The sequence below is a fragment of the Scardinius erythrophthalmus genome (assembly GCF_964197995.2).
Source record: "Scardinius erythrophthalmus genome assembly, chromosome: 23".
Taxonomy (NCBI): Eukaryota; Metazoa; Chordata; class Actinopteri; order Cypriniformes; family Leuciscidae; genus Scardinius; species Scardinius erythrophthalmus.
The window spans coordinates 23,825,513-23,846,970 of NC_138243.1; the positions used below are offsets into that span (position 1 = coordinate 23,825,513).

The following is a 21,458-nucleotide window of genomic DNA, read 5'->3' on the forward strand; positions in this document are numbered from 1 at the left end:
AAGAGGTCAGGACAAACACAAGCTGCTATTCATGGACAAATCAAGTTTATGTGAGAATCCCCCCCCCCCCCCTCTCAGCCCTCATTAACATCTGAATGCTTCATAACATCAGCGCCTGAAAGTGCAAGATCCTGTCAGAGTGGAAGTCAACAGAGGGACCGAGAGTGAAAAAAAAAAACCTTTGCCTTGTCTCTTCATATAGAATAGACCCCCAGAACCCCCACTCTCTTAAACACCTCCGCCATATGTAAGCCAGCCACACACGGGTCAACCCCAATGTCAAGCAGAGCAGCTTGTCAACCCATACACACATGCACACACACGTGTGCACACATGATCACACGCATGTGCAAACACACACACACACACACACACACACACACACACACACACACACACACACACACACACACACACACACACACACACACACACACACACACACACACACACACACACACACACACACACACACACACACAAACACGATTATTATTCCGCCCAGGCTGTACCATCACAGATCTGGTGGGCTCGTCCGGCATACACGAAACACACCTCATTTCCTGTGACGCCATGTCTACGCTCATAGACCCGGAAACACAGGGATGTAGAGATAAAAAAAACAAAAAACAGACACAGCCTCTGCTCTTTAAGGTGGACCCATGGAGTTGAGGTCACAGAATGGAGCAGGATACTGCGAGGAAAGAGACGGGATGCGATGACAAGCTGCCTGAATGCCATTACAGTGAGGATCAAGCAACGATAGCAAGAAATTAGTGTTTAAACGGATACCTTTAAAAATACTTCTACAAATACTGCCATCTCATTCTTATTCAAACATTTAGAAATGATACATTTTATATAAAACAATATGACAATTTAACAATTTTAAGATATCTCCACATTTATATGTGTAGCTCTTTTATGTGTTCTGTGTTTTGATTTAGTTTTAAGTTCTGATTAACAGTTCTATTTTATAAATCTGTGACAAATTCATATAAATATTTCAGTATCTTTCATACAGTGATAGTATAAGCATATTTATTAACTCTTTTAACCAAACATTCTCTTTGCCTCCAATAATTTTTTTGATTACCTCAATAAAAGTGCAACGATACATATTTATTACTCTATACAACGATAAGAAAAAATATTTAATTTAGGCTATACAGAGGAAGAATTTAGGTAAATTCAGACACTTTTTGAAATTGAGATCAAAAGTGACCTGATTTACCTGAACTGTGTGTGTGTGTGTGTGTGTGTGTGTGTGTGTGTGTGTGTGTGTGTGTGTGTGTGTGTGTGGTAAGGAATAACTGACTTTAACTATTATTAAATACTACAATAGTCATCCCATTCAGTTTTTGCTCAGCTGCTAAAATTGTTATGCTTATTAAATTAGATATTACAAGAAATTAAGAAAATTTACCAGATTTGCATCTTTTTGTGGTATTTTTAATTAATACTAACAGTTTGGAGAAAATAAAGGGTGAAGTGATATGCAACTTTAACATATTTAACAAATCTGGAACTACATTAAAAAGGGGGGAGAAAAATCTACAACCTTGCAATAGATGTCAAACAAACAGAATTAAGAATTTAACAATGACACCAAATAAAACTATTCAGTTTTCTTTTTTAGAACTTTAAGCATGTAACAAACAACAGTGGAATAATTCTGTTCAGAATGTTTAGAATTATTCCATTTAAATCATAATGCAGAATGTAACCAGCAGACCAAAGTAATTACCAGCGCGAGATACAATCAAGATTTCCGAAACAAAAAACATGTCTAATTGAATCATAGTAAAAGTTCCCAAAGGCAGCTCTGTGGTCTAGGGACATTAATAACATTTGTGGATTGAACCAAAGATGCCATTCCAACAGAAAAGAGGCCTGAGATTACACAAAATAACAACATGACTCAAACCTCTGCTTTCCAAAAGCCCAGACTTATGCAACTGACACTCCAGACAGAGCCAATATGGACCCGAGCTCAAATATACCCTGACCACCATTAAGGTCTGATCTTATTACAGCGTGGTCTGGGGATTTGGACCAACGCATCCCCCCCACCCCACAACACCAGGGCACAGAGTTCACCGCGCTCGGCTGCTGGCAGACGGCTCTGGTTCATACTTCTGAATCCCTCAGCTGTGTTACGCTCGCCCTCTGCTCCGTCGGACCCCTCAAGAGCTTTCCGTCTCACGAGCGCACGCATATGTTTGTCTCTCCGGCCGGCCGTTAGTGAAACCAATCACAGAGGCTGTAAACAGAGACCCAACCCCACTCCCTGAAGACCGGTCCCGGCCCAGATCGGGTTCCCACTCACAGAGAAAGCCTTAGTGTATCGTCCTAGTGGAGAGGTTTTTCATCTGTAGAGGAATCAAATTCTGTTCAGTTGAGCTTCAAATATAAAGCCAGAGAATCATTAGAGAGAAAATGTTCAATTGGCACATTCGCCGGATCATTGTCATTTAAAATGAATAAAAGGACCTTTAGGGCTGCACAATTAATAAAACTAAATAATTAAGATTAAGATTACAGATGGCACAATGAACTGTCATGAAAAGTAACAATTATATCCGTTTATGTCCTGTTACATAAAAATATTCCATTTGTAACATGTTTTGCAGCAGTTGAGCATTGCAACCAAATCACAGACATGTCTTGCAATGTAGACAAATTTAACCTCCATTGTCAAATAATTAAAACATTTGGTAACACTTTACAATAAGTTTTCAGTTGTTAACATTAGTTAACTACATTAATTACCATGTAATAAGACTACAGCATTTATTAATCTTAGTTAATGTTCATTTCAACATTTGCTAATACATTACTTAAAATCAAAAGTCGTATTTGTTAACATTAGTTAATGCACTGTGAACTAACATGAACAAACAATAAGTTGTTTTTTATTAACTAATGTTAAGATGAATAAATACTGTAACAAATGCATTGCTCAATTAATGTTAATGCTAAGTAACATAATTAACTTGCTATTTATTAAAATAGAATATAAACATTTAACTAATTGAAATTGTGTCAATAAGCCAGTTAAGTCGTGCCTTTTTTGGTAAAACACCTGCACTTTATAAATTGTGTGTGTGTGTGTGTGTGTGGGGGGGGGGGGGGGGGGGCTATAGCTAATCTCCACTGTCCAGTTCTTGAATCTTGAGACGTCAGGGTGAAAAAAATCCGAAAGAGAGAAGGAGAGAGCTTGGTTAGCAGAGCGATGGCCTCATTTTCAACCTCCATCTATTCATTCCCTGCATTTCAATTATTTTAGATGTGTAATCCTTTCACTCTCAATAGCAAATGTAATCGTCCCCATGGCCACCGCACCAGACCGGTCAATATAAACCTAGACGACTCATTACTTCACAGGCTGCTGTCTACAGATGCTGGAGTCTTCATGAGCATAATAGCAACACAAGCCCCTGCCGCTATTGAGTTTCCACTTCCCAGATCTCCCTTTATTGCCTCTAAACCTGCCTCTCAAGGGCGCTTTAGTCCAACACATACACACACACACACACACACACACACACACACACACACACACACACACACACACACACACACACACGTCACACACTTTGGCAATGCATACGTCCCTGTGTCTGCCCTAGAACGTGAGGATCCTTTTGTATTTTGAGGAATTCTCTTTTTCCCCTCAAAAATGCAAATCAAAAATATACTTGACATTTGAAAAATGTTAAATAATTTTATGCTTATTATGCTCATTTTCATAAAACTCAGCAGAAGTCGGTTTTGTAGCTAGAAAAGGTCAAAAAGAAAGACAGTCCAAGAACTAAAAACATAACACAATATAGTTGTACAATAACAGAGAGAAAGAAAACCACTCAAACATTCATAAACACAGGTAAAAAAAAAAAGTTTTGATAAATAAATAAATGTAGGAGACTGATTGCTTCTGAAACCTACAGCAGCTTTGTATTTGGATAATAAATCATATTTTGTTTTGTGACATTAAAATTAATGTCAAATAGGCAAATTTTACAGCTACTGTACATTCCAATTATTGTAATGCTTCCAGGCATTATACATCTTTTTTTAATTCCAATTATACTGGTTCTAATTATAGTAATTTTTTAATTTCTTGCAAAAATTAATTTCATGGAGCTATTTAAAAAAAAAATATATATATATATATATTGAGCAGTACAACAAAAACTACCATGATCCATAAATATTTTGCAATTTAATGATGGCATTATAGTTTTCACATAAGATTATTATCATGATAAATTTTTTTCTCCTTACAGTAAAAGGGGGTAAAATGCGCTTAACCCTTTGTGAAAATAATGTCAAAAAACATAATTTCTAAAATTTTACTTAAATATACATAAATTCATTTCTTCTAACTGTATTTTTAATTTTGTGGAGAATTATGTCCCAAACACATTCTTGGCAGGTTTTTTGAGCATCAATCTAGTCTTGATGACACGACAAGACAAACTAGTGATCTTCTAATTGCATGCAAACAAAAGGAGAGTTTAACCCCTCACTGAGCTGCCCAGGACAGCCTTTGTCTCACACTAAATATGTGTGTTTGCCTTTTGTGCCTGAAATAGTCCCCTCTCTTCAGACAGCAGTCAAAAGCCCTTGATGAAGAGTAGCTCTGAATGCAGTCCCACCCCGTCCCTTTAGGACATCAGAAAGGCAAGAATGGAAGACTGCTGGACATTTAACAAGTAAACAAGGACGAAACAAGGCAGCCGTAAAAGCAAGGAGATGCATTTCACCTCTAGAGCCCTGTCACCATGCAGCTGCCAGTGAGTAGGAAGTGATGCCACATGAACTAAGGGGACTGTAGTGAACATTAACAAAACACAAATGTTTCTTTTGTTCTGTAAAACATGCACACGCTCTGAAAGGTCACTAACAAAATCAGTAAAAGGTTCAAATAACAACCATCACACCTGCACAAACAGTTTGTCTTTGCAGAATATGTGGAAACAGATAAAAATGCATGTGAAATTTAACACAGACATAGTAGCCCTCCACTGCTTTTCACAATGGATTTGTCCTATTGTCAAACCTGCATTTTTTGGGAAATATCTCCCTGAAACAGAAACGAATAGTAAAAAAGAATAGAAATACAATCAAATATCTTTATTATAAAAGTTTTCTATTTAGCATACTAAAGTAAAATATTGCCTTTCAATGTTGAAACAAGTTACCTGTCAAAAAGAAAGCTGAATAGAGAGAGAGAGAGAGAGAGAGAGAGAGAGAGAGAGAGAGAGAGAGAGAGAGAGAGAGAGAGGAAGAAGAAGAAGAAGAAGAAGAAGAGAAAAAAACACTTCCAAAAAGCTTTTTGAAGGATTCTGACATTTTTCAGACATTTTTCTTTTTAATTCTTCTTATTGTTCAGTCTTAAAATCATCATAAATCCTCCTGGACAAGGTATATAAACCTTTAAATGTAGAAAAAACCTGGTCTGCATTTTTTATAGAAGATTGAGTTAAATTCAATTTGACTAGAATAGGGAACTTTCAGGCTGTCTGCTGGGGATTTCAGGGCTTTTTTTGGTCCTCTTTCAGAGCGATCTGGCCCATTCAATGGTTCTGAATGAGAAACGGATCAGTGCAAACACACACAGTCTCCAGTTCAGACATGACATCATCTCTTTTATGGCTCTCCAGGACACAAATTATGTGTGTGTGTGTGTGTGTGTGTGTGTGAGAGAGAGTGAGAGACAGTGAGAGAGTGTGTGTGTGTGTGAGAGAGAGAGAGAGAGAGAGAGAGAGAGAGAGAGAGAGAGAGAGAGAGAGTGTGTGTGTGTGTGTGTGTGTGTGTGTGTGTGTGTGTGAGAGAGAGAGAGAGAGAGAGAGAGAGAGAGAGAGAGAGAGAGAGAGAGAGAGAGAGAGAGAGAGAGAGAGAGAGAGAGAGAGAGCTTCTTAGTGCCATTTCTCGATACTGTAGTCAAACTAATAATTTGTGGAGTGTCAGAATCCGGCTAAACTAATGAACTAAAGCCTGAAGGAATGAGAGAAAGATTTATGTTTTAAACACAATGTCTGTAACACTTGAAATCTTGAAAACATAAATAAAGAATTATTTTTAAGTTAAACCAAAAAATGCTGGATAAAAATGTATCATTATAAAATTAATTTACACATCATAATATTAAAACATAACAAAACTGTTATAAATAAATAATGAATATTATCTAATCCTATTAAATACATAATAAATGGATGCTTGAATAGATAATATATGTTTTTTTATTTAATTAAAATAAAATGATTACTCATTTGAATAAGACAATAATCCACACATTATAGAATTTTTTTTGAAAAAAAAAAAAAAAAAAAAAAAAACTAAAAAACTATTTGAAAAAAATAATAAGCAGAAAGTTAATCTGAGGACAGTTTCTATCCACAAGTTGTCCAAAAAGTTTTTCAACTACACAATCCAGACCCATCTAGTTATGATCTTTATAACAAGAGCTTCTGAGGAAACCTAATACCTAGAAAAAACAAGTTTCAGGCCCGAATCCTGATCACCAGAACTGTCTGACCACATAGCACCTGGAAACTCACAGCCCATAAAGCTCTGTGGCAAACTGCGGTTTTCACTATACTCCCGGAAAATGACAGTGTGACAAATTTATAGCCTGCGAGGCAGTTAAACACATTCGGCACTCAGCGTTCTGCCTGTCAACCGAGAGCAAGTACGCATCCACCTTTTAGTCCGTTAGAACCGCAGCAGAGCGATTGGAACACACACACACACACACACACACACACACACACACACACACACACACACACAAAATAACAGTGTTCCTTTCCTCCCTGTCAAAATCACTAAGTTAAGAGCAGCACTGCTCATTAAGGGCTGAATCAATGTTCTTTCTAACCAGCGTAGACCAGAAAAAAACGTGTGGACAAAAGACTAAAAACAAAAGCTAAACAAATGGACATTGTTTCTACAGTCCAGTTTAAGAATTAAATTAAAGTCATAACAAATCTTGTTATGAGACAAGGACCGCAATACTTTAAAGTACAGAAAGAAGAGTTCAAGTTCATAGTGGTACAGTATAAAACTGCAAAAGTAGTGACTGTTTCCAAACATACGGAAGCCCACAGAGGTCATGCACTTTTTTTCAGTCAAAAGTCATCTTTTAGCAGAAAAAACAAAACAAAAAGCAATAATGCCACTAAATACTGTAACGGCTCTTCCAAATATCAAATAGCTGTCATCCTGCCTATATGCAACTATATATATAGATATAAAGGAAGCTGACATTAAATACTACTTTGGGGAAAACTGAGATTTCCTTGCTAGATATTCCAACATTTTCAGAATTATTTTGCATGGAGCTTTAATTATGTCATATTAAATGAGACTTTCTATACTTCATTCTTTTAAATTTAACCTAAAATATTGCTAAAAAAATAATGTGGTAACTAGGCTATATATGAAAATATGGTAACTAATGCAATATAGAACGAGAAAGAGAGAGAGAGAGAGAGAGAGAGAGAGAGAGAGAAGCCTAGAGAGAAAAAAAAGTTAGGCCCAATAGAAATAGGTTTTTCTCTGTTATAAACCTAAAATTAGATGGAACATTTGTCTAAACTGAGGACTGGAGAGGAGAGGAGATCAGAGACGAGATATCTGTTTTTTAAAAGCCAGGCCATCAACTTGATGTGCCCTGAAGAAACTTTAATATAGAACAGCAAAGAGCCAAAAATAAACCATCTGCCACAAAGACTTCAGAAGGCCTCATTAAGAAGGTGTGCAGATCTGTTACTTCAGAGGATAGTGACCTACATACCTAAAATAGAGAACTAGATTCAGTGGTGGCCCCTCGCTCTCTCTCTGTGCTAAGTTGACAACTAAACTGCAGTATCCCACCTTACACACACACACACACAAATGGCCTGCAAACCGTAAGCAGCAACACAACCCATGCTAAGCTAAAACTACTCGACTCCTTTGCCATTTTGTCCTCCTGCTTTTTCCTTTTTGTGCATTCCCTCTTTTCCATGCCTCTGGCCGTGCTTTGAAACAGCACTCTAGAAGAGAAAGCCGTACGATAATGCCTGTCCAAACATCTCATTCCTGTGACACAAGGTCGTCTAAGTGGGCAACAGAAAAAGGTGAACAGAGGCTTTTCTTAAAGAAAAAGACATTTTCCAAGACTCCGGCTTTGGAAGAACAGGTGCCACAGCATCAGACAGACAGGTTGTATAAAAAACTAAATAATGTGAATACATGTAACTACCAGGTTTCAGATTGATAAGAACCAAAACAAAAGAACCTTTTGACAGAATTTTTTTTGGACTAAAATTACAGTACACTGAGAAATACCTCAAATAATAATGCAGACATTCATTAGTACAAATATGTATTGTATATTACAACATAAAGAACATTTGATCTATTGCCAAAGTTCCTGAATAAATTACCAAGCAAGTAAAAAAATGTAGCTTGAATTGCCCATTTCAGCCAAATATTGTCCATTAATTTAGCCTATGTTAATGAAATCGCTGCTTAGAAAGGTAAACAAAAGGGCCTCTATATATTATATATATATATATATATATATATATATATATTAATTTCTTTACTATTTATGCACTCCCTGAAAAATATTCTGTCAAAAAATGAATCTTCTGTCAGAGATTCAGTCCTTAAATACTGTGTGAGAGCATCACAGATTCAAAACCCGGCAGCCATAAGTATGTAACAGTGCGAGCGGCTCTCCGTACAGTCCTTCCAACAGTTTACGCAAAGTTTCTCACTCTCTGCCAAGTTCAAAGCATGCCGTCGAGTCCCATAACTTCCATAAGCAATACTAGAGGATTTACAAACATTCATAAACGGGTCTTTATCAGATCGTAGTCCGTATTTGGTATGTACGTACACACACAGCACCAATGCCTCCGGCCGTGACCCTTTAGCCCAGCTGCAATTCAAAAGCACAAAGCTCCCTTTTCACGAAAACCTGCAGCTCAATGCGAGTGATAAACTGCCCGAGTTGTTTCTCACAGGAAACTGAGTTCTTGACGGTTCAGAGAGGCAAAGAGAAGCCAAACAAAACAGCACAAAAAAGAACATCAAGGACTGTACGATCCTTTGTGTCCATGCAACTTTAGCAAAAAAAAAAAAGAAAAAAAAAAAAAAAACCCAGCATAGTACTCACAAGGAAAGAATCCTACTTGTTCTGGTCCATTTCGTGTTTCGCCGCCGCCATAAAAATCTCCCTCCTAGCCGGAGCACCGGAGACTGTCGAACCAACCCGAGGGCCCCCGGGAAAACAGCCCCGGCGCTGGCTGCCTCTCGCTGCCTGTCAGGCTAGGAAACCGGCTTCTGTGTGGGGAGCAGCTGTTCCCCTCCACCTCCTCCTCCTCCCAACCGCAGCAGTTCTGTACAACCACACAAAAGCGGACGGAACGCGGATGCCTCCTCCCAGCAATCGCACAAGCGCAGATGAGCGGGGCTGAAAGGCTGGTGGTCAGAGAGGCAGGTATTTAGTTCACACCGTTTTCTAGTTTGTGGACTCGCTTGCTTTTTCAAGAGTGGGAGGGGACAAGCTGAAAGATTCTGGGCGAGGAAACGGCACATAATCCCTAACGGCAGAAACTTCCTACTCGCTGGTAATAAGCAGGACATCCCCCGTCCGAGGGAGCAGGAATGCGAGGCCCACTTTCAAAGAGGCCCAGTTACAAACAGGGCACAAAGTCACTTCAGCGTGACCTGGGGGTCAGACACGGCAAGTGTGTGTAAGAGAGCCTGTGTGTGTGTGTGTGTTTAAGCAGACATAACCACTAAACAGACGTGTGTCTAGAGTAAGTACAGCACTGCTGAAAGCAGAGAAGAGAGACAGACATTCATTTGCCATTTTTAAACTATTAATTATTATATATATTAACCTTCCTGAAACATTTGAGAATATGTTCATTTTCTTTACTCTTCTTGAAAAAACCCTAACCCTTTTTGAGAAAATTGGTCATCTAAACTATCAAAATCAACTTGCTCCGCCTCTGAAATGACTTTTCTTTTCACCTGACATCATCAAGCCCACTTGTTTTTGTACTCCACCGCTTTAACTACCCGTCAGAATACCATATTAACATACTACTCCCACTATCACTTACCACGTTTGCGAAAATGAGCAGTTTACAACACGGAACATTGTGCACTTGACAGCAACGACTTTCATTTCCAATGTGACAGATGAACTCCAAGTAATATCAGCTGTGATTTTAAACTCATTCTTGGCATTATTTTATTAACAGACGGCCAAAACGTACACTAAATTGGATTAAAAATGCAGAATGACCATTTTTATTTGCAAAATGATAACTTGCCGCATGCCGAAAACAAACATGCAATTTACATTTGCATTCAGCAGACGTTTTTATCCAAACCGACTCGCATTGCATTCAAGGTGTGCATTTCAACAGTTCATGCAAATTCTGGGTATCAAACCCATGACCTTGATGTCGCTAGCACCATACTCTACTGTTTGAGCAACAGGAACACTCTACAGCAACTTGATGAGGTCACACGATTACATTTTACTGTATCACTGTTTGAAAAATGTATAGAGGAATAATGTTTAATGTTTCATTTACTATTTAAAAAAAATAGTAGGGCTGGGTGATAAAACGATAACGATAATTATCGCGATATATTTTTTCTCGATAAAACGATATCAAGAGTTCGATAAATGTTCGATAATGTTTATGCGCCAAAAGCGGAACGAAACTCATTTGAACCACGCGCCACACGGACCTTTTATCCGCTCGGCTCAAAGTCCAAACGGCAGCGCAGCGCGAGCTCACTAGAGGAGATGCGTTTACTCTGATCGGTCTCGGTCACGAAATCCAGTGAGAAGCGCTTGAATTCAGCGAAGAACACATTGTCTCAGTGATTTAAACCAGTTTAAAGGCAGATGACACAGCGCTGACAAACAGGAGAAACACTGTGCGCAAAAGGCTTTTCCGTCTACAAATTCCCATCATTTACCATGGATTTACTGTGATGTTAGCCTAGTCATATTAACTGCACCATGAAATGTGGGATATACATATTGAATTGTATTATTATTAATGTAGACGATGTATTAAAGGACTGATGGAATATAATTACAGTATTTAATAATGTATTTAGGCTACTGTTTTTCATACAAATACCATAGAAACCATAAAGTTACATTTTGCCATGATAGTGAGGTTATCATGATCTAAATGCATGATACTGGATGACCAATGGTTAAGTTTATTAAAACTCAAACAGTCAGAATATTACATTTTACCAAATAAAAATTAGCTTATGCAGAAACTAAGAAATTAATTGTCCAATAAAGATATTTATTTTGTTAAGGAAAAATGACAAATGTTTGAATGCTCTACCTCAGATTTGTGAAATGTTCACCAGTTTGGCAAGTGTTGGTCCTGATATGTTCTGACAATAAAGAGTAGTTTAAAACCACAATTAACGCTCTGGTTTCTACAACTTTCACTTAGAAGCAAAATTCTGCCTTTAAACTTGAAAGAAATAAAGATTTGACTTTTATCGTGATAATTATCGATATCGACTGATATAAAAAAAATTATCGTGATATTTTTTTTTGCCCATATCGCCCCGCCCTAGTAGGCAGCATGTAGTATATAGTGTGCAGTATTCAGTATGCTAGCATTCTGTTCTGAACAGAGCCACATAGCTTTTCACAATCCCATCAATTTTACAATGGATAAAAGTTCTGCGCAAACATTCTAGTTTCAAGTTTCACTGGAAAATACGAAACATTACAGAAGTAAGATGGGTCACCATTTCATGTTAACTATGAGGAAATGTGTTCAGTGTTTTAGTCACCTTCTCCAGAAGCTCTTAAACTCCAGATATCAGCTGCTGTTCTGGCTGCGTCACTTGAGGAGAGGCGAGCTGAGAATGTGGAGAATTCAAATCATGTTTAACGAGGCTGTTGATCTTTTCACTCACGTCACCATTTCAATTGTCTGCAGCAAAAAATAATAATAAAACATCAAAAGTCAGAAAATAACATATGTGAGAAATCATTCAAACTGACACTCATTTTAAACATGTGGAGTAACTTAAATAAAGGGAACTTTATAGTCAATAATTTAAATAGCACTTAACACTTTAACACCTCGAAACAGTTAAACAAGTTGAAATGTGAACAATTAAATTAGATTACTTTGAGAATGAAGCATCTATACATTTTAATTGTGAGATAAAATGACACTCCACAGCAAACAAATACAAAACTACTTAATATACAAAACCATTTGTATTTAAATCTGCAGATAAGACCAAAAATAACATAAAATTGGCCTAAATACACTATATTTAAAGACCAACTTAGATAAACATCTAATATGTTCCAGTACCACTTCTATAGCCTGCAAGATACATTCATTTCAAACCACTTTTTAAAATATTAAGATCCAGGGCAACTTTCTGCTGCATTTGTCAGAATAATATAACTATGGGTTGTTCACACTGCATTCTGCAGAGCAACTATCTAAAACCCTGATGTAGCTCTCACTAGAAGTTACAGCTTTGCTCACTGACATACCATGCGGGCACTTGACAAGCATTTAAAAACATATCCCTGAAGCCAAACGTAAAAACAGAAAAAAAGAGAAAAAAAATCTGGATGTACATGCACCTTATCTTACCAGATCAGATTTTGCCTTCATACCCAAACCTAGTATGAAGAAAGAACTATCTTTAAGTTGATTTTATGTTAAAAAGTTGAAAATTATAGTTTTGTTGATTCTTTGAATACACACCATACAATGATACCTCCATTGACATTTAGTCACAGCAGATTTTTTTTTTTTGTAGAGATCAAGTAGAGATTTATGGTTTGGGTTTATTATTTTTTATAAGATCCAAGCCAAGATATATTTATAAGCTAGGATGTTCAGTAGTGCTTTATAAAACACGTACAAAAAGCTGCAGAAATGAACACTTATTTTAGACAAAATCAATTCTAAATAGTACTCAATATTTTTTTCGAAAACAGGAAAATGCACATTATTCAGTCAGGGGAATGAAAGACTTGAAATTGACTCAAGGGGAAACAACCACTTAAACTGGCAAATGGACACAGATCTTGGCCGATGCCAATATAAAGAGTGTCTCAAGTGTCATTTGGTGAAGAATCGATTGCCATCTATGCATCTGAAAAAGAGAGAGAGACAAAAAGAGAGATTGACGGCATGTCAGAGGTAAGTGAAACTCTGGAACCCATCCAGGGTTGAAATGACCTAAGAGCTATTCATCCATCTCATGGCATATTTCCTGTAATCAGAGAATTATGGTGATTGAAAGTGATTGGTCAGGGTCAGCACTAATGCACAATAAAACCAAATGCTGAGCTGGGAAACATGGGGACCGATCAAAAGGCCCCAACCGTGCAATCCCGTAACCAGGACAAAGATAGTGAAGAGAGATGGCCTTCCATCAGCGATGCCGCTCTGATTCCCGAGGCAGAATCACTCATTTGGAGAGCCAATCAGCCTTTGAAAAGCTTTACGATGAATCTAATTCATTATCGTGTGATGTCACAATGCTACTCACCTGTGATTGGTCACAGAAAAGAGCCATTTGTCGAAACGAGGCCACTGGGTTGCCGCGATTGGCTTTCGGCTCCTGGTAACAGTGTGGCCTGTGCGGAGACAGAGCCCAGCTTGCATCTTATTTGTCGACTGATGGGAATCTTGTTGAGCCAGCTGCGTTTCCATGGAAGAGGCACCTTGAGAGGGTCCCAAAACCACCCCGAGCCCCCCTAACTCTCTCAATCTGACTGCCCCGTCCCGACCCGTCTCGCTTTAACCGCGCACCCCGCTGGGCTGCAGTGTTTGCGGTAAAATCACGGTCTCTGACACGCAGACGCCAGCAGTTCGGAGAAAGCATCATTAAACACGATGGCTGGCAATATCACCTCATTTTTCTTGCTCTCGCTCTTATTTGCTTTTATTTTTTCTCTGGTGGCGGCGTGATTCTTTTCTCAAGCTTTAGCGCACTAAAGGCGACCGTTGATTGATATTCAGTTCAGGAAGGGAAAAAAACTCTTGAACAAAAAATATCTCCAATGAATAGCTTTGAACAGAATGTCCTCTTCTGTCGGGTTCTCAGAGAACAGCCTCTGGCTGCCTCAAGGGACCGTGGATATTTTAGCAGACGGTTACGCTCTGTATCCACTCATGGTCCTGAATTTTGTCAGACAAGATCATTCTGGACAGTCTGAAATAAAATAATACCAAAGGAAACAGACTGTACCAGAAAAAAACACCGCGTGCTGCGACAATCGGCCGATCACACGGGACTTAGCGCAGCAAAAAAAAAAAAAAAGACAATAGAGCGGCCATATTTGTTCGGTTCTCTTTTTAATGCTGATTCAGAGTGAGATCATTAAGCAAATCTTAAGAATTCTACCTAAACAGAATTTTTAATGACAAAACACCAGATTAGCAGCAATGGAGCAAATTAAGACAATGGGGGTACTTTATGAAACTGGCACTTCTGCTGCAAAACGGCAGGCTGAGAAAGCCAGATGAGTTGATTAAATTAAAATTAAAGATGAAGACCAAGAGCCAAGTGAAAACATTTAGGCCTTATTTTAAAATAATACATATAGTTTCCCTAAAAATTTTTTTTTTTTTTTTTGGGGGTATAAACAAAAAATAAAATAATTATTAAATATATTGTTGCAGGAATTAGTACTAAAACCCAGAAAGGAGTTAGCATTGCTGAACTTCCCATTCCACTGTCCCTAAGTCAATGAGATTTTTGAAAGGGTCTTTGGTTAAAGTCCCCATGAAATCAAAATGAACAATTCTTATTATTTCTGGAATATTGCAATATTTATTATAAAAACTTTATCTGAGAACATCATTATTATTCTTTTTAATTAATGTGGCCTTCTCTTCTCTGGTGACGTGTTTACTGGCGTATGGGCGGGGCAACCTGTCACTCACATGACATCGCAGCGATAGCAAATGACAACGATGCAACGATCCAATTGTCAAAGTCCCGTCCTAAATTTTTTTCTTGTTCGAGAAGCCATTGCACATGTCAATACCTCACAATAGGGAAGAAAAAACTATCGCAACTTCCGTTTCATGCTTACTTTAAATGCTTGAAATAAAGTCTTTGGTTAACACAAGCTCAAGTTATGTTCAAGTTTTATTTTATGACATAAAAAAACATCAGTAATAATATCCCACTAACAAGTGGCTAAATGGGACTACAGAGACTGTCGGGGACAATAAACATCACGCCGGACAGGAAAACTCAAGTCCACTTTCACAGCCTCGCTGTGTTTATACTCACATTCTTGGAAAGTATTCTAACTCAAACTTCCCTACTTGTAGATTTTAAAAACAGATTAAAAGATCTGTCAGAAGTTTAGCAGTCAAATGTGGTGTAGTAATAGGGTCGTGAAACCCTAAACTAAATTTTCTGAGTTATGTGTGCTGAACATCATAGAAGTCAATGTTACCAACCGTTAGTTTTGATTGTAGGAGAAAACTAGTTCATTTTAAACAGTTTTGCGCTATTTGCAACTTCCACGTTTAAATTCGTCTTCGTGTCAACATCACAGGATGTGACGTTTTCTCGTACTATAGTTTGGCAATGACTCATATGTGTCTCATTAACTCATGAGACTGCGTGTCCTCATCCTTTGAGAAGACACCTTTCTTAATTATTCACGACAGCACGCATTGACTTCCTATGACAGTCACTTCAAACAGTGAGATTGCATACAGTAAGTGAGATGCATTAATGGATCAAAAACGAGTGTTTGTTTTTGCCTTGTAAGAGGTTCTACGTCACATAAGTTCTCTTTAATAGTTGCAGATTTTTAGACACAAACGCGATTCATCCACACTGAGTGTAACCCTTCTTTACGGCACTTTAACCGATCAAACGGCATCTATACCGCATTTACAGCCTAAATTTAGCTTTATTTTGACAATTGTATTTAGGCTACAAAATTCAAAATGAAGATTACCTTCATGAACAAAACTTTATAAGTATTATACACTTTTGTTGATCAGAGCTTTTTGACTGCAATCATCCAAAAAACAGAAGAAAAAAAATCCTATTGTCTTTTCTGCAGCAGTTTATTTCTACTACAAAACAAGTGATATCGCCATCTACAGGGCACTGAAGATCCTATATTTTGCGCATTTTGCCCTTATCACTCAAACTTGTCAACAAACTTAACGTGACCTTTTTGAAGGATATTGGTTTACTTATTCCCTTTTGAGCTTAACTGAGATTTGAGTGTATAAGAAGCTGTTGTTTCGACCTTGATTTATTGCAATTTTGAGCTGTTCAGTTTTATTTTAGAAAATAAATTCCTCACAAATCAACCATTTCTTGTTTTTCACTGGCATCTCTCTCAGGTGTTGAGGACTGTGAGCCTTCATTCTGTATGAATAAGTACTGTTAAAATCAGATTTCAAAGACTTTTACTCAAGTCATAATGGAATTGGTGACTTGTAATGGAGTCATTTTTGCTGTAAGGTATCTGTACTTACTCTAGTATGGTTTTTACACCTCTGCTCCAAACCCATATGCTGTTTTTAGACATTTTTATGCAGCTCGCCATACAACAACAGTTTATAATGAGCAGCTCAAAAAGTATTTGTGCACCTTCAATTCAAAGTCTTATGATAGCTCTGTATGATGAACAAATGAAAATGTCAAATTGGAGCAAGTTGGTCATCAAACATCATTGATTTGAGAGCTGCAGCAGGGAGCAAGATTTTCAGTGAATAATGAAATTTGGTGTCAGTCTGTTTGTCACACAAAGCTATTGCATGACTAGACTTTTTGTCCTTTTTGGGACGTGAAAGATGTAAACACTACACTGTAAAAAATGATCGTAATTTTAACGGTAAAAGACTGTAAAAATGCTACAGTAAAAAACTGTTAATTGGTTAACAGAAAGTTTCCGTACTATAAACGGGAAATAACTGTGATAGATCTAACGGTACATTTAATGTAATTTTACTGTAGCATACCGTTAAATTTACAGTTTTTGAAAGTGAAAAAACAACTCACTGTATAATTTACAGTGAAAACCCGTAAATTGACATTCCCACAATTCCCTGTGACACTTCACATTTGATGTATTTTTGTTGAAATAACTGTTTGTTTCTTTATAGTTTTCTTCATTTTTTCTAATCAGTTATGTACATTAGGGGTTTATGTTACATTTAATGTTGTTAAATTAATGTTTATTGCATTTTTAAAATTTCATGTGTTACCATGATGGTGTTTAATATTTGTGTGAATGACACTGTGCAGCTTCTATATATTAGTATTAACTTTCTTATGAAAGAACTGCTTGTGTTGAGCTTTGATTGATCATGTGACTCTCATCACTGCTGTGACTGGTGGTTATCAGTGTACAAAACAGATATTAATACTTCAATAGGATGGTAAATTAACATTATATCATATTACTGAAATCCAATGTTAAATATACCGTTTTTTTCCGTAAAAACAACAGGAAGAAATGACCATTATTTCACAGTATTTTTCCGTTTTTTAACAGAAATTTTCTGGCGCCCCTGCTGCCAGAAAATTGCAGTTTTTTTACGTTTTTTTTTTTTTTTTACAGTGTAACTGTTGTTGTACAGAAATGTTCCTTTTGTGTTCTAAATAAAAAAAAAAACACTATACAGGCCAGGGTCAGTATAGTTATAATTAAATAAAACTAATTTTCAGAAACTAAAATTTAAGGCATAGTTCACCCAAAAATGAAACTTCTGTCATTAATTACTCGCCCTCATGTTGTCCCAAACCTGTAAGACTTTCGTTCATCTTCAGAACACAAATGAAGATCTTTTAGATTAAATCTCAGATCTTTCTGTCCCTCCATTGACAGCTACGCAACTACCACTTTGACGCTTCAAAAAGTTCATAAAGAGATCGTAAAACTAATCCATATGAATTGAGCAGTTTAGACCAAATTTTCTGAAGAGACTCGATCGCTTTATATGATAAAGAGATTTAATTTAGGCTTTTATTTACATATTTAACATTCATCAACTCACACATCAGTTGTGGTAAACAGAAGCTCAAGTATGTTTGGTTTAACGGGCGAGAACCAACGAGGTTCATTCTTGTGTTACGCAGCACGTTTGAGCCTCAGCAAGAACCAATGAGGTTCATTTGAGCTTCTGTTTATGTTCGCTGATCAGTGTTTATGAATAAAAGCCTAAATTAAATCTGTTCATCACATAAAGCGATCAAGTCTCTTCAGAAAATTTGGACTAAACTGCTCAATTCTTATGGATTAGTTTTACAATCTCTTTATGAACTTTTTGAAGCGTCAAAGTGGTAGTTGCGTAGCTGTCAATGGAGTGACAGAAAGATCTGAGATTTAATCTAAAAGATATTCATTTGTGTTCTGAAGATGAACGAAAGTCTTACGGGTTTGGAACGACATGAGGACGAGTAATTAATGACACATTTGGGTGAACTAACCCTTTAAGCTGAAATAAAATATACACATTAGATTAAAAACTTAAAATTCAAAATGCTGCCTTGGATTTGAGATGAAAAACTACAATGACTAAAACCGCACTAAAAATGAATTAAAGATATTCAGAAATTTCATAAAAAAATAATAAAAATGACAAAAGTACAAAATTATTAAAACAAAGTAAAAATAAAATGTAAAATGATAACAAATGGCCTTACATTATTAAAAGAAGCAGTGATTTAAACAGGCCCCTGCATTTTGCGATTAGGGCTATTTGCTAATGTCTCTGTGGACCTACAACAGACGCAGAGGGCAGCTGAGTCTTCGATTTTTGACTCGCACGGCCAACCGCGACCCCCGGGCTCGACGTGTCAGGTGTCACCGGGTGTCTAGACAGTCAGACAATGAAATATCACCATGGAAACGGGCAGGCTGTTATCAGCGGAGTGTGACAGTCAACAGTTGGGACAAGTCATGTTTAACAGATACTCCGCCTGACCTTTTGAAGACAAACTAATAAAAAAAGCCCCCGAAGGCATCAGAAAGCAATGATTCATTGAAGAGAGGAAGAAAGACGAGGGGGCAAAAACTCAATTACAAAGTAAGCAACAGTTCCGGTTGTCTGGACGTGGTTAGATAATGAGACATAAGCAGATAAATCCCTTCACAGATTAACATGGTCTCAGTAAACCAGCTCTGCAGGAAATTCATTTTGAAGACTAATCCTAGGTTGAATGCACATATTCAGGATAAGGAGTGAACAAATGTAATAATTGAAGAATCAACTATGAACCCATATTGGTCGACCACTATTATGGATGCTGGGGGAATGAGGATGGTGGTTATGGCCTTGGATTAATCCATTCCTAAAATGCAATTAAGCTAAACTGCAAAGTTTATACAGGGGGAAAATAAGCATACATTTATACATTTTGTATGGTTGCTGTCCTGGAAAAAAAAAGAATAGGTAACACTTTCACTAAACATTAATGAATGATATTAATAAACATTTTTACATTACATAAAGCTTCACAATTAATTAATATACGTTCATATAGTCTCATGTCTAGGTTTTATTTATATGATGACCAATAGTAATCTCATTCTTTAAATTAATCCAATCAACCCTGTTAGTAGTAAGTTATTGTACAAAAAAAAAAGATTATTTTAGAAAAAAAAAAAAAGATTAGAATATTTTATAAGTTTAGCAATAACTAACTTACAAACCAACATTTGGCCGATTGGCAGATTAATGAGTCTTCAAGTGTCATTAACATCCTATAAAAGCAGCAAACACTTCAAATTGATGTCTATAAACAACTAATGACAATTATTTAACATTTATTTGTGATATATATTCATATTTATGAACGCCTGGACTTTAATTGATTTAATTGATTCAGTTGAGTATTTCATATTTCAGGGTTGTTTAGTTGGATGTGATGTTAACAAACGACAGTCACACATTACTTACTTGTATAATTCGTGTGTATGTCAGGGCAGAACAGTTCTTCACTTGTCTTAAATATATCAAAACAACAAACGTCGTAAAATATGAAAATGTAGACTGCCGCGAGCTCAGCTGCGGTTTCCCTCACACACCCCGAGGGCCGATTCGCGCCAAATTGACGTCACGCGCGCAACGTCTCCAACACAAAGTCTTTATCACGAAATTAAATGAGCGCTTAATATCGAAACCAGAATTTATGAATTATTACTTTTTATTATTTTTGTTTAGTTTTTCAATGAATAATATAAAAGGCATTGCCAAATTTCAATTTTACTAATACAAAATGAATGCAACTTGATCTTAACACATATTTGGTCTTACCTTCATGCAGTAATCAGGCTTTTAAGGCTGGATTTGGGTGATAGAGTATACTGTCAATCCACATATTAGAAGAAATCGTATTTAGAGCCTTTGGTCAGTTCATTCCTTTCTGTTTAGCAAGCAGGTCTTTGGCTAGTCTCGTGATAAAGGACGGCTCTGCTGGATCTCTCCATCAGTGACCTTATTTCTAAAGTGGGTCACTGAGTGCACAGTTCTGGCAGAAAGGGGGGAGCAATCGAACTCGAATTCGGACCAGGCAATCGAACCAAGTGTGAAAACACCCTAATACATTAAAACAGTTGCTTTCATATCTTAATGGCTTCTCAGAATTTTACCCATTTTGTTCAAATGTATTGTACCATTTCATCCAGAATAAGATTAATAATAATAGCTATGAAAAGACAAAAATGGCATTAAACAGGCATTTACAGAACAAATAGAATGGGTATTCACAAACGTCCAGGCGTGGTCATGTCATACGCCCCTGCCCAAATTGCTCACTTGTGGATCAGTACATTAAATCAGAGAGAATCATGCATTTACAGTGAGTTTTGGTTTGTTTATTTGTGTCAGCTTTGTGTAAGCCTTTAAAGTCATATGCACTGAACAAGCTGCTCTGATCAAAAAAAGAAAAGAAAAAGAAAATCACACTCTTTGACACAAACATAAAGGTGTAAGTATGTACAATGATAAGGCTGAGTGCATCCATCCATGAGTTTTCCACCTGTCTGAATGCTAAACTTTTAATTCTACTTGATGCTTGGCATCAAAACCCCTTTAAAGCTATCTTGAAAAAAAATGCAACAAAGCATGTTCAATCTGCACATTATACTATGGACTGTAGTATAGTATAGTACTGTGTACTTCAGTATAGGACTGTGTTCTCATCAGTTTTCTTTGGGAGAGCAATAGTGTTTGTGCCTTTTTACTCAATACCTGTCTTTTTCTGTATCTAAGAAACTCAGGAAGAGTCTAAAAAGGATTCAGGTGCAGACAAATCTATCCGAGTCCATGCGGAAAACATACTCTGTTCTCTTTGAGATACCCAAAGTAGCACAGCACAGTTTCATTCAATGCGAAGTTCAATAAAGATTAGGAACATTTAAAAAAATA

The 21,458-nt window shown here is 37.0% G+C and overlaps 1 long non-coding RNA gene across 1 annotated transcript in view; it reads right to left on the reverse strand.

Moving 5' to 3' along the window:
* The window catches only part of LOC308683247, a 51,859-nt gene extending 42,295 nt beyond the window's left edge, over positions 1-9,564 (reverse strand). The window contains exon 1 of the long non-coding RNA XR_014029236.1: positions 9,179-9,564. This is a non-coding gene — a long non-coding RNA (uncharacterized lncRNA). The remainder of the gene's footprint in view (positions 1-9,178) is intronic.
* Between the last annotated feature and the right edge of the window lie 11,894 nt (positions 9,565-21,458).